General features: G+C 39.4%; 2 long non-coding RNA genes across 3 annotated transcripts in view; one reads left to right on the forward strand and one right to left on the reverse strand.

The window, feature by feature from the left end:
- Nucleotides 1-1,616: 1,616 nt before the first annotated feature.
- Nucleotides 1,617-12,600, reverse strand: part of LOC118240601 — a 56,611-nt gene continuing 45,627 nt past the window's right edge. The window contains exons 1-3 of one of the 2 annotated variants that reach the window (XR_004775514.1): nt 4,623-4,663; nt 2,675-2,791; nt 1,617-1,960 (exon numbers count right to left, since the gene is read on the reverse strand). This is a non-coding gene — a long non-coding RNA (uncharacterized LOC118240601). Of the gene's footprint in view, nt 1,961-2,674; nt 2,792-4,622; nt 4,664-12,600 lie in introns of those variants that run through there. The other variant, XR_004775513.1, reaches the window with a different exon arrangement.
- Nucleotides 12,460-12,600, forward strand: part of LOC118240613 — a 1,494-nt gene continuing 1,353 nt past the window's right edge. The window contains exon 1 of the long non-coding RNA XR_004775528.1: nt 12,460-12,589. This is a non-coding gene — a long non-coding RNA (uncharacterized LOC118240613). The remainder of the gene's footprint in view (nt 12,590-12,600) is intronic.

A 12,600-nucleotide genomic window follows, 5' to 3' on the forward strand; every position in this document is an offset into this window, starting at 1 on the left:
TGGTTTAGTTACCAACAAACAAGGCAAACAACATAGACTAGAGCTAGGAGTAGCAAGACCATTTTTAAGGAGGTATTCAGCTTCATTTTTCATAAGTGTATGTTTGGCTGGATTCACATGATAAGCAATTCTTTCACTGGGTGACTATCACGACATCCACATCGTGTTTAAAAATCACAGTGCGAGAGGGAGTATCCGAAAACAAAAACAGGTGATGGTACATTAATCGTATAACATTGACTTGGGCCGACTCAGGACGACGTCCTACATTAGAGGGGATTTCTTTAAAGGATTCGGAGTTGGGTAGGCGAGCAGAAGGACAACAATTTTCAAGCTTAAACTATCCACTTAAGGGAAATACTCAGATAAAGGGGCAGGGATGGGGCTACAACTATGGGTAGAACAGGTGCACTAATACTACCATTATCATCTGTGGAAGCATAGCATGAAACAGCATTTCAGCATGTTGATGTGACACACTTTTTCTTACGATCGGGTGTGTGTATCACATAATCCATATCACGTAATTGTGATTTAGCCATATATGGACCAGCAAATCTGGTGTGAAGGGCAGAACCTGGCAAAGGCAATAAAGATAACACTTTGTCTCCTTCCTGAAAGGATCGGTGAAAAGCTCGTAAATCATACCTAGCTTTCGTACGATACTGGGAGTGGTTTACGGTTTTGTGTGCTAGATCACATAAGGAGCGTAAACACTCACAGAACTTGCTAACATAATCAAGGATGTTAGTTGGAGAGGAGGGAGGAGGGAGAAGGGTCTGGAGACATCTGCTCCTGCAACATCTTCAACGGTCCTCAACGGTCTTTCTCGTGCAGCAAACAAAACGTTCTCAGCTTGGACTTTAAGGTTTGGTGAAATCTTTCTAAAGCACCCTGGGATTCAGGATGGTAGGTGCTAGATACGCTCAAAAAGGAGATGTTTATTTTGTAGAGGGGTAATGTCAGGAGATGATAACATAATAAAAATAACATATTGGGGCAGTGGGAGCTCAGTGGTTAATGTACTTGAGTTGTAGTTAGAAAGCTGCTGGTTCAAGCCCAACCACTGCAAGGTTGCCACTGTGGGGCTCTTGAAGATGGCCTGTAATCCTCAGTTGCTCAAGTTGTACTCAGTCATAGTTGTAAGTTGCTTTGGATAAAAGTGTCAGCTAAATGCCATAAATGTAAAGACTGAAGGAGGTGTGTTGGAACTTCCCCTTTTGGAGATGTTCCCTCTACCCAGCTGTCTAGTCATCACAGTTTGGTCCTTGTTCAAGTCTCTCAGATCCTTACACTTGCTAATTTTTCCTGCTTCCAACACATGGAAGTAAAGCCCTGCCTGTTCACTGGATGTCTAATATACCCACCCCAGTTCCTCCTGAATTTCCTTACTGGGATGATGTATCTGACCATCAGTGCCACTCCATCTTACAGCAGGGGTAGACTTCACTACCCAGTGAACTATACCAGTTTCACATTAAAGCTGAGGAGAGTCAGTGTGAAGTAATGTGTAAAACACTAATCTGTGGTCTAGTTGTTGATTACTTGAAATCTAAAGTCTGTTATGAAATACACTGAGATAGTGTTTCTTTGGCTGCTGAATATCTCATCTGACATCAGTGCAATGATAATGAACACAATTTATTTGGTTGTTATTTATTTAACTAGAACAGAAGTAAAACAGTCCAACAAAGTAAAAGATCATTAAAATAAATGAGAATATTCTAACATTGGAATAAATGACACACAATAGTAACATGTGCTTAAAAGTGAAAACATTACTGCACGATGCTTCATATAAACTGGTGGTCAGCTGGCAGTAAGTTACCAGAGTTCAAACATTCAATCTCACATGTGAAATGACTTCAAGCAAACAGAACAATGTCCTTCCATCTTCAGTATTTTAATTTAGACTCTCACTCTTCTGAGACTGCATTCTGGCTTCCGGTTTCAGTCAGAGCTGTAGAAAAAACATTAAACACAGAATTCACAGTGTAGGTGTTAGAAAGCTCCCCCTGATGTTAGTGGATTATCATCTAATAAACTTATTGCAGTCTTGGTCTTGTAGTTCAGAGAAAGAAAAAAAGTGTTTCTTGTCTGCCATGCAAACAACATGTCGACAGTTTCAATGATTGTGGGGAGAAAATCAGGATTTTATTAAACCAGCATATAAAATAGTTTTAAATGTCTGTTTAGAAAAGTATAAACTATATAAAACCTTTAAGTTGTTGGTGGTTGTGGTTCCCATGGTAACCTGTACTGTTTTGTTTTCATTGATCTCTCTGCTCTGTCGTGACTGTGTGTTGTTTGGCTCTAGTTAGTGTGTGTATTTACACTCATGTTTCTTTTAGTATTTGCTGTCTTGCCTAAAGTAACATTTTCTGGTTCCAGTCATTGTTCTCTTCACTCTTGTTTTTAACTACTGGTTTCATGACCATGTGCTGCTTTTATAAACCATGATTTTTATGGATTACACATAACAGACACTTTACTGTCATGTGTCCTGCTTGTCTTTTATTAAGCAGTATTAAGAGTCATGACAATGGAGAAACTCATAAACAAACAGAGAAGAAAGACAAACCCTATGATGCGTTTTCAGATTCAAACAAATGTAAGATTGGCTCCTCTTTTCTTCCAGTGTGTGTAATGTGTGTCTAAGAGGAAGAGTTCTTACCGTGAGCTCTGTAGCATTTGACCCCCAGCACGATAGACACTAGCAGATATGGAGAGACTGCCAGTAGACTACTGAGCAGACTGAGGATGGAGAGTGGAGCTTCTGAATGGGACAGAGCTGATCACACACACACACACACACACAAACACACACAAACACACACACACACACACACACACAATTAATCACAGATGAAGAGCTACAGTGCTTCTGTGACTCTGCAGAGCGTTGAGGGTGAGTGATGGGATACCGACGTGAGCCGTGTGAACAAAGACGTTTATTTTAAACAGATGAAAAACACGAACAGCTACAAATGAGAAGCGACATGACGAAACATGGAAGTGAACATAATGGAATGGAATTATAAAAAATACAATTAAACTAAAATAAAAATATAAACCAAAGAAAAGTGACTCTCATTGCAAACAAGCCGTATAACTTAACTCACTCATTTATTCATGTGGTAGCCACACAACCACTTTACAAAAATTATAATATCAACACTACACAGAATCTATTGCATTGTTTATTTTAACTGGGTAATAATAAAAGGCTGTGTGTGAGTGAGAGGAGTTATTTATGTGGTGCTGCATATTTGCTCTGCTACAGTTAAAACTAAACTGAGCAGCAAATCCAAAGAGTTTGTAGGAGCAGGATTTCTAGAAAAGGGAATCACACAACAATGATGGAAGCTTAACACTTTCATGACTGAATAATATCGATTCATATAGTAAAATATCCAGTCAGGCATAATTATATCAACTCAGATGGAGATGAAACACACAGTTCAGGACATGCAACAGCAGAGTGCATAGAGATATCTGTTAGAAATGACTAACATTCTCAAATTAAAAATAGATGATGTATTTAAGTATTTTAAATATTTTAAAATAAAAACAATAGACTCAGTAACATGGTGTAGCAGTAGTGAAGTAGTAGATTAATCAACAGACTTTTAATTAACTGTTTATATCAGATTTGTTTATAATTTGATGAATTCAGTTGTTTTTCACTTTACTTGGGTGTCCAAGTTCATATCTGTAGATGTTAATCTGAGAAGTCACTGAACATGTAACAGGTATAATACATACCATCTTAGCATACTCAACAAGTTGTTATAGACATGCTGTTAACATTCTGTAACTGGATTTTAACTGGACTTTGAGATGGGGTTGGGGTCAGGATTACAGTCCTGCTCATTCACATGTGAGTCTGAGGGTTTCTCTACTCAATGTTTCTGTCCAATTAGACTGCACAGACAGAACCAGCTCAGGCTCCATTGTAGAAATCACACAGTACTTAAATTCTGCTTTTATGTTCACCTCTCAATAAGATCATGTGTTGGAATCTTATAAAACCTACTAAAACTGAACACTGGCTGCTGGTCACTGAGAAGTACACGTCTCTCTGCTCCAGACTATGTGAGGTCACTGTGTACTCTCTTCTTCAACACAGAAGGGGGCGCTATTAGTGAGATCAGGTCTTGTAGTGCAGGGGGGAAACAAATGCCTTTAAAGTAGGGTGTCAAAATAAAAGTCCTGTAGGACCACAGTACAGCCCTGTTCAGTGTTTCACCTGCACTAAGAGAGCTGATTTGTTGTTATAAATTTTGTGTATCACTTTTAAGGTCCATTATAGGTTTATAATAACATAATAACACTAAGATAACAAGAAAACAAGTAAGTTTGCATTTCAGTTCCAGTACCATGTAGTGTAACTGTAATTACAGTACAGGTCTACTACCATGCAGTGTAACTGTAATTACAATATATATCTAATACAATGTAGTGTGTAATTACTTTACATCTACAATTTCCTTTTTGCCTAGTAAACACAATACATGGAGTGTGTATTATGCTGCTGAATACAAATAGTGTAAATTATTTAACAAACAATAATTTAAGTTATTGAAATAGACATTAAATTCCTGAAATTACAGTAATCTTACCATGTACAGTGAGGGTAACATTGTTACTGTACTGTGATGTTGTTGGTCTGTCATGTCTCTCTCCTCTACACTGGTACTGATCCCCATTAACTACAGCATCTCCACTGATGGTGAGAGTGTCTCTGTTTACAGTGTAAAACACAGACTGAGACATTGTAGTCCACTGACTCTGTGCTTTCTTCTTATACCTCCACTGATATGTCCACCCATCATAACCCTGAACCTCACACTTCAGAGTGACTGACTCTCCAGTGAACACAGGACTCTGAGACTCCACAGTCAGTGTAGTTGTGGGTAAATCTGTGGAAAGAGATGGAGAACACTGCATGTTACAGCTGACTGACCCCCAGTGTCTTCCTGGAGTCACTCTGTATTTACATATATTATAACAAACAGGTTAGACCCACGATGCTGCATTCTAATCCGTTAATCACTGTGTTTTGTGGAGATTATCTAGAGATTATGTGGGATCTGATTGTGATTGGAGGGTAAAACGTGAACCCATGACCGTGAGTGACTTAATTATTCCATCCAGAACCACCTTGGACACTTTGTCCAGTAATGTAATTAGGACTGTGATGCTCTTTTATGTCACTTATAACAGTTTTGATAAGAGGAGTGAACTCTACTGCCCCCCCTGTGTCAGTAGTATGTCCTGGCAGTTACACTCTCTCCTGCTCATTCACATGTGAGTGTGATGGTTTCTCTACTCAATATTTGTGTCCAATTAGACTGGACAGTCAGAACCAGCTCAGGCTCCATTGTAGAAAGCACACAATATTTAAATTCTGCTTTTATGTTCACCTCTCAATAAGATCATGTGTTGGAATCTTATAAAACCTACTAAAACTGAACACTGGCTGCTGGTTACTGAGAAGTACACGTCTCTCTGCTCCAGACTATGTGAGGTCACTGTGTACTCTCTTCTTCAACACAGTAGGGGGCGCTATTAGTGAGATCAGGTCTTGTAGTGCAGGGTGCAAACAAATGCTTTTAAATCAGGGGTGTCAAAATAACAGTCCTGTGTATTATTTTTTAAGATCCATTAACAATATTTAGTAAGTTTGCATTTCACAGCTATAATACCATGCAGTATTACTGGAATAAAGGTACGTTTACAGTATATTTTTTACCCTTAATAAGTAAACACAATACATGTGGACTGAGTGTGTTCTGCTACTGTCTACAAAGAGTTTAAATGAGTAAAATAGATGTTAAACTCATGAAATGACTGTGATCTTACCATGTACAGTCAGGTAAACAGAGTTACTGTACAGACCCAAATCTATCACACAGATAATCAACACAATGTTTTGTCCAGTAATGTGACACTTGTAGGAGTAATGTGATGATGGTACAGTAGGAGTAATGTGGTGATAGTACAGTAGGAGTAATGTGGTGATAGTACAGTAGGAGTAATGTGGTGATGGTACAATAGGAGTAATGTGGTGATAGTACAGTAGGAGTAATGTGATGATAGTACAGTAGGAGTAATGTGGTGCTGGTACAGTAGGAGTAATGTGGTGATGGTACAGTAGGAGTAATGTAGTGATAGTACAGTAGGAGTAATGGTGGTGATGGTACTGTAGGAGTAATGTGGTGATGCTACAGCAGGAGTAATGTGGTGATAGTACAGTAGGAGTAATGTGGTGATGCTACAGTAGGAGTAATGGTGGTGATGGTACAGTAGGAGTAATGTGGTGATGGTACAGTAGGAGTAATGTGGTGATAGTACAGTAGGAGTAATGTGATGACAGTATAGTAGGAGTAATGTGATGATGCTACAGTAGGAGTAATGGTGGTGATAGTACAGTAGGAGTAATGTGGTGATGCTACAGTAGGAGTAATGTGGTGATGGTACTGTAGGAGTAATGTGGTGATGCTACAGCAGGAGTAATGTGGTGATAGTACAGTAGGAGTAATGTGATGATAGTACAGTAGGAGTAATGTGGTGCTGGTACAGTAGGAGTAATGTGGTGATGGTACAGTAGGAGTAATGTGATGACAGTATAGTAGGAGTAATGGTGGTGATGGTACTGTAGGAGTAATGTGGTGATGCTACAGCAGGAGTAATGTGGTGATAGTACAGTAGGAGTAATGTGATGATAGTACAGTAGGAGTAATGTGGTGATAGTACAGTAGGATTAATGGTGCTGACAGTACAGGTGGTTCTTAAAGTCAACAGAAATGAACACAAATGTTTTTATTGTCTAAAACGCACGCAGCCAGTCCTAGAATTAAAATGGCCCCTAGTTTACAAATAGATACAACACCACTGGAACCAGTTATCTACAATATATCCAGCAATGTAATAGCATTTTATTCTATAATAAATGAGTGTATTACATGTAAATTTAAGCCTTAATTAATGTAACTGGATTCCATGTGAATGCTTTATGTTACATTTATGTAAATACTGTTTCACAACACAAGATGGGGGTGTTTCCTTGAGTACTTGGGTTACTGTAATTTGATTTCCTATTTCTGCTGTGGATAAAATATGTAGGAAACATCTATTCTGTCTCTTAGAAAATGAAGGGTAACAGTTACTTTACATGGCTTCAATGACTAAATGTAACTAATGTGTATCCATAGTCTCAAATACTCAAATGCATATGATAATACAAATCTCTCTCTCTCTCCCTCTCTCTCTCTCTCTCTCTCTCTCTCTCTCTCTCTCTCTCTCTCTCTCTCTCTCTCTCTCTCTCTCACACACACACACACACACACACACACACACACACTGAGAACATGTTAAACAGCTTTTCTTATTAACTATAGTTAACAGTTTTCTTAGTCAGTAACTGATAGTTCTATATATTGTGAACTATAATATCCTGTTATCAAACATTTCCTTTTCTCCTTAACTAGTGAGTGCATACATGCAGACTCACTGTGCACTGTGATGTTAACAGGATTGCTGCTCCCTCCAGATTCAGACTGACACCAGTACACTCCAGTGTGGGATGTGTAGAGGTATCCGATGGTGCATCTAGATCCTGTAACTGATCCCCTGAATGATGAACAATCTGACACACTCCCACTGTGTGTGTATCCTCTCACTCTCCAACCAGTAGAGTCACTCTGTCCCTCACAGCTCAGTGAGAGAGAGTCAGCACTAAAGTGTTGAGTTCTGCTGGGACTGATGATCAGAGAGACTGGAGGCGACAGACCTTAGAAACAGAAATTATACATCACGTGTTATTATTATTGTCTTATCATAGCAGGAGTGTAGTTAACACATTTAACATGGAACGATTACAACCATTGTGTTGCTTGCTCTGATGATAGAAAATAATTTGAATAAAATCTGTTTAATAATATCTAGGTAGTGACATCTATCTAAGATCATGATTGTGTCTATTGGGGTAACATAACAGCCCGAGTACTACAGGGCAAGGAGCAGTACGTACAAACTCCCTTGATGGTGACACACATTTATTAACACACCATCAAGACAACGGCACTCACATATAACATAAACAGTGAACATGAATACAGCTACAGCTAACACGGACACCATGAACATTGTGACTATAAATGTGAATGTGAACATGAGCAAAGACTCACAACAACGCACACACCAACAAGGGTTTAAATACTACAAACATAACAAGACTAAACCAGATGCAGGTGTGTGCTGACAGCTGGCCGTGGTTACAAATTGGACGAGTCACAAATAGTCGACGAGAAACTCCCACTGCATGCGGCAGGGCATACCACGTGATCAGTGGGAAGGTAATAAAAAGAGTGTTTACAGGGAAAAGACACTCAACATTGCATTAGACATGATAACATTAACCATCAGGGAGTACAGGCCAGAGCCCTAGTAGAGGCCTCTGCAGGCTTCAGTAAAGGATCATGGGTAGGTTTTGGTGGAACTCAAGGTAAGATATACGACCTCTCCACCAGACTCAGGACTGTAGAGAAAAACATCTTCTTTAGGACAAGGTCAAGAGAAGCCTTCTCTTGCAATGTAGCGGTAACAGCTTCCACCTGGTGTGGGTGTTGAATATCAGTTTGCATATTGAGGTTGTTACGGAAAGATGTGTATGTGTGTGTGTGTGTGTGTGTATGTGTGTGTGTTCCAGATTCACTGCCAGGATTTCCACCCTGTTTTCCACCCGCCACGTTCCTTGCCGGGTTTTCCAGCCAACTGTGTCGGCTATTTAAAAGGCCCTCCCACGAGAGAGGAAGAGGAAGACAGCGAGTAAGGAGACTGTGTGTTAGCTTGGAGTTTGTTTGGCTGTGATTGAACATTTGTATGACGTGTTGTGTATCACCTTGTTTTTCCACATTTTTGAACTTCGTCTTTGGCTTCGCCCCTCCTGCTTCGGTAGCTGTGTATACCTACATATATATAGATTGTATAAAGAGTGTAAATATTGTTTGTTTGGTACATTGGTGTTGGACACTGGTGGTAAGGAGTGACTGCAGTTTTTGTTGGGTGTGGGTTTTGTCTGTTTGTGTCAGGAAGTTAGAAAGGTTTGTTGTATGTTTCTTGTGTTATTAGGATTAGTTAGTGTATAGTTTTATTTCCTTAGTGTGGGTTTTGGTTATTATTTTGGCCAGTGTCACTCCTGAAGGAATTGCACCAGTAAGATTATTTGTAAATCATAACCTCTGTACAATACACTAAAAAACCCTTCCATTTGTGCTTCTGTTTGTTTTGTTGCTGTTCATTTTTTTCCACAACTTCTGTTACGTTAGACATTTGCACTTCTTTTTCCTTGTTACAGCCTCACAGCCTAGACGGGGTCATAACAAGGTAATAAAATGATATTGTAAGCAGAAAAATAGGGAAGGTCCAGAATAAACTGGTTTCATGCTGGAAAGACCTCTGTAGGCTTCAGTGTAAATCCTCAGGAGACCTCTGACAGGCCTCCAGGGGCATCAGTCGATGGGGAGCCTTGCTTCAAGGACGGGACAGCCCGGCCAAGCACCGGAAGAAACAATATGGACATCACTGGAAGAACCAATATGGGCATCCGGTGATATAGAATATGATCGCCTTTAAAAAGTAGAAGTAGTTCAGGATGAACGTAATGGTACCAAGAACGGGTTGGTGTAAGTATTGAATATCAATTTGCATACATTGAATAATGTTTGGTGTGGAGAACAATAGTGGAACCTGGACAAGTATTATGAAAAAATAAAAATGGTGATGTAAGGGTCCTTGAAGAAAAGGTATAAAGGTGAGCCCACCTGAGACTGTTAGACATTCTCCAGATAATGCCTCGTTTATAACATTGAGCTCAGAATAAAGACGGGACCAGCGCTTCTCTTCAATTAATTCCAGAGTCTGCATCTTTATTTCTATTTAGTGTGTATTGAGTAAACAGTCTTGAACTTAGGAAGCTCTAGGAACGACCATATGTTGATGAATGTTTGGTTTGGATGTAACGAAGGTGAATGCAACGCTGGTATGTAAAAGAAGGTGGGGTGAATACATAATTACTTCTGACCAATGTATACAAATGTGTTTCTTTGTGTGATTGTTAGACATTCTCTAATTTTAGATAATTTTAGACATTCTTTATTTTATATTTAAATGTTTAACTTTAAGACTAGCTGATTGGGGACTTAGGAATGACACTATGACACTGAATGTCTAATGTTTCATCCACACACACACACACACACACACACACACACACACACACACACACACACACACACACACTGCTGTTGTTTGTCCTCACCAGTGATCCATAGTGGCTGTGTGTTGCTGTACTGTGTCTGATAGGCTGGTTCTCCTCTCTCTGCTCTGCACACATAAACTCCTGTGTGATGTAGAGCAGCAGGACTGAGAGTGTAGGAGCCTCCAGCTCCTCTGATGCTGTCTGAGAGGATCTCAGCACAATACCTCAGATGAATGCCATGAATGTCTGTTACTGGAGTTAAACATTCTCTGTAGGGAACAGCTCTGTACCAGCTGAATGTCCAGCCTGTAGAGGAGTCTCTGACCTCACAGCTTAGACTCACTGAGTCTCCTTCAGTCAGCCAGCTCTGTGGAGACACACTCAGTACTGCCTGGGCTCTCTCTGTAACACAGCAAATATAAAATCCTGAGTGTTTAAAATCACGCACACACAATAACAACCTTGCTATGAATGTCTATTGGCTAAATTCACAGTCCAAACTCACCTGACACAGTTAATGTAACAGCATTACTGATCTCTGAGCTCTGAGAGTCTCTTCCCCTGTACCCTCTGCAGGTGTATGTACCACTGTCATACTGTGTAACAGAGCTGATCATGTATGGATTGTATGTGGTGTGTGGGTAGGTACTGTAGTTATTCTTATACCAGCTGTGTGTCCACCCAGTGTCTCCTTCTCCCTGTATGTCACATCTGAGAGTCACAGTCTCTCCTCTGAACACGTGATTATCAGGACTTACACTCACAACAGCTTTAACATGACCTGCAGAAGCATTAAACATTTGAATTCTTCATTCAGTTACTTTGAAAACAAATAAATTACACAGATCTAAATCTAAGTCTACCACACCAGTCAGTGCTGTCTGGTCCTGCACATGTTTTAATACTAAATAAATTCATTAATTATAAAATACATACACTAAAATGCTAAATGTGTAAATTAATACATTTAAAATAGCAAATTTTCATAAATGTCTAATGACATCATTCCATCACTCCATGTTTCATATAATAGCTGAATAGAGTTAGTAATGGCAGTTTGGGTTTTAAATAATATACAAACAGAATATTAATCACCTTGAGCAAGTCCAGCTTGAACCAATGAAATGAGCACTATAAACATAAAAGAGGGAACATATGAATATGAACAATTAATTAATTTATTAAAGAAAACACCTGACAGCAAAACATTTCAGACACAATTAAAATAAAAGTATCATCATGTGAACACAAGGGGGTGTCAGTGATTTATGTTTCTGTGGACAGTGGTGTGTGCTGTGGTATGACCAGATGCACTACTGCTGTTTCACAGTTCCACAGTGTCTGTTACTTATGGACATCCTATCCAGCATTCTCTAAGTGTTTAGAGGGTTTATGAAGCATGAACACACTGTGTAACGTGGAGCGATAGAGAGCTGGACGCAGACGCTGAGAAGAGCGAGATTTATTAAGGGCAAATCCAGAATCTGGGTCATTAAGACAGTCCAGGGTCACAGCACCAATACGAACAGATCCAGGAAATATATTAAACAGAAAGCAAAACACGAAAATCTGGAAAATAAATCAACAGACAAACCGAGAGAAAACAGGGTACAGATACACAGACAACAAGGCAGAACCCAGAACACTGACTGAATAAACGTGAAACAAGACAAAAGCTCAGACAACTACAGAAAACCAAAGTGCTCAAAATTCGCCTAAAATGAAACGCGTTTTATTTGTAAATTTATCAAATTTGTTTTGGATGCTTTTACGCCGCAAAATACGGCATTATTTTTCACTACGCTGTAATATACATTGCAAAAACCATCAAAAATGGCGTATTTTACACCATTTATATGTTAGTTGAAATGCCGTAAAAAGCGTCGCTTTAAGGGATCCAAAGGTTTTGGCGTGCTTACAACGGCGTTTAAAAACGTCATTTTATAGTATGATAATGAGCTCTGCCTATTGGGTTTGACAGCCAATAGACTTGAACTTTCTTCACCACATAGACTAGCTATATTATTTGCGTCTTTTGCTTTATACCGTTAAAATAGCATTGTACATTTCCACCTTTTGCTTGGTGGTAATTGAGTTACCATCTTAAGAACCTTCCCACATCCCCTCCCCCCAATCTCTCCTGTCACGGTTTCTCCAGTTGGATATCCAACTGGGGAACTAATGAAGGAGAGAGACCTAAATGAGAGGCTGAACTAACGAAACCAAAACAAGGAATCACATGGAAACGAAAACCAGGATGAAATGTTGTTCTCCATCTCCCCATTTCTGCTGATAACATGAAGCTCTGAAAAAGAATACAGTGGAGTTGAGTATGC

The sequence above is a fragment of the Electrophorus electricus genome, chromosome 22, assembly GCF_013358815.1.
Source record: "Electrophorus electricus isolate fEleEle1 chromosome 22, fEleEle1.pri, whole genome shotgun sequence".
NCBI lineage: Eukaryota > Metazoa > Chordata > Actinopteri > Gymnotiformes > Gymnotidae > Electrophorus > Electrophorus electricus.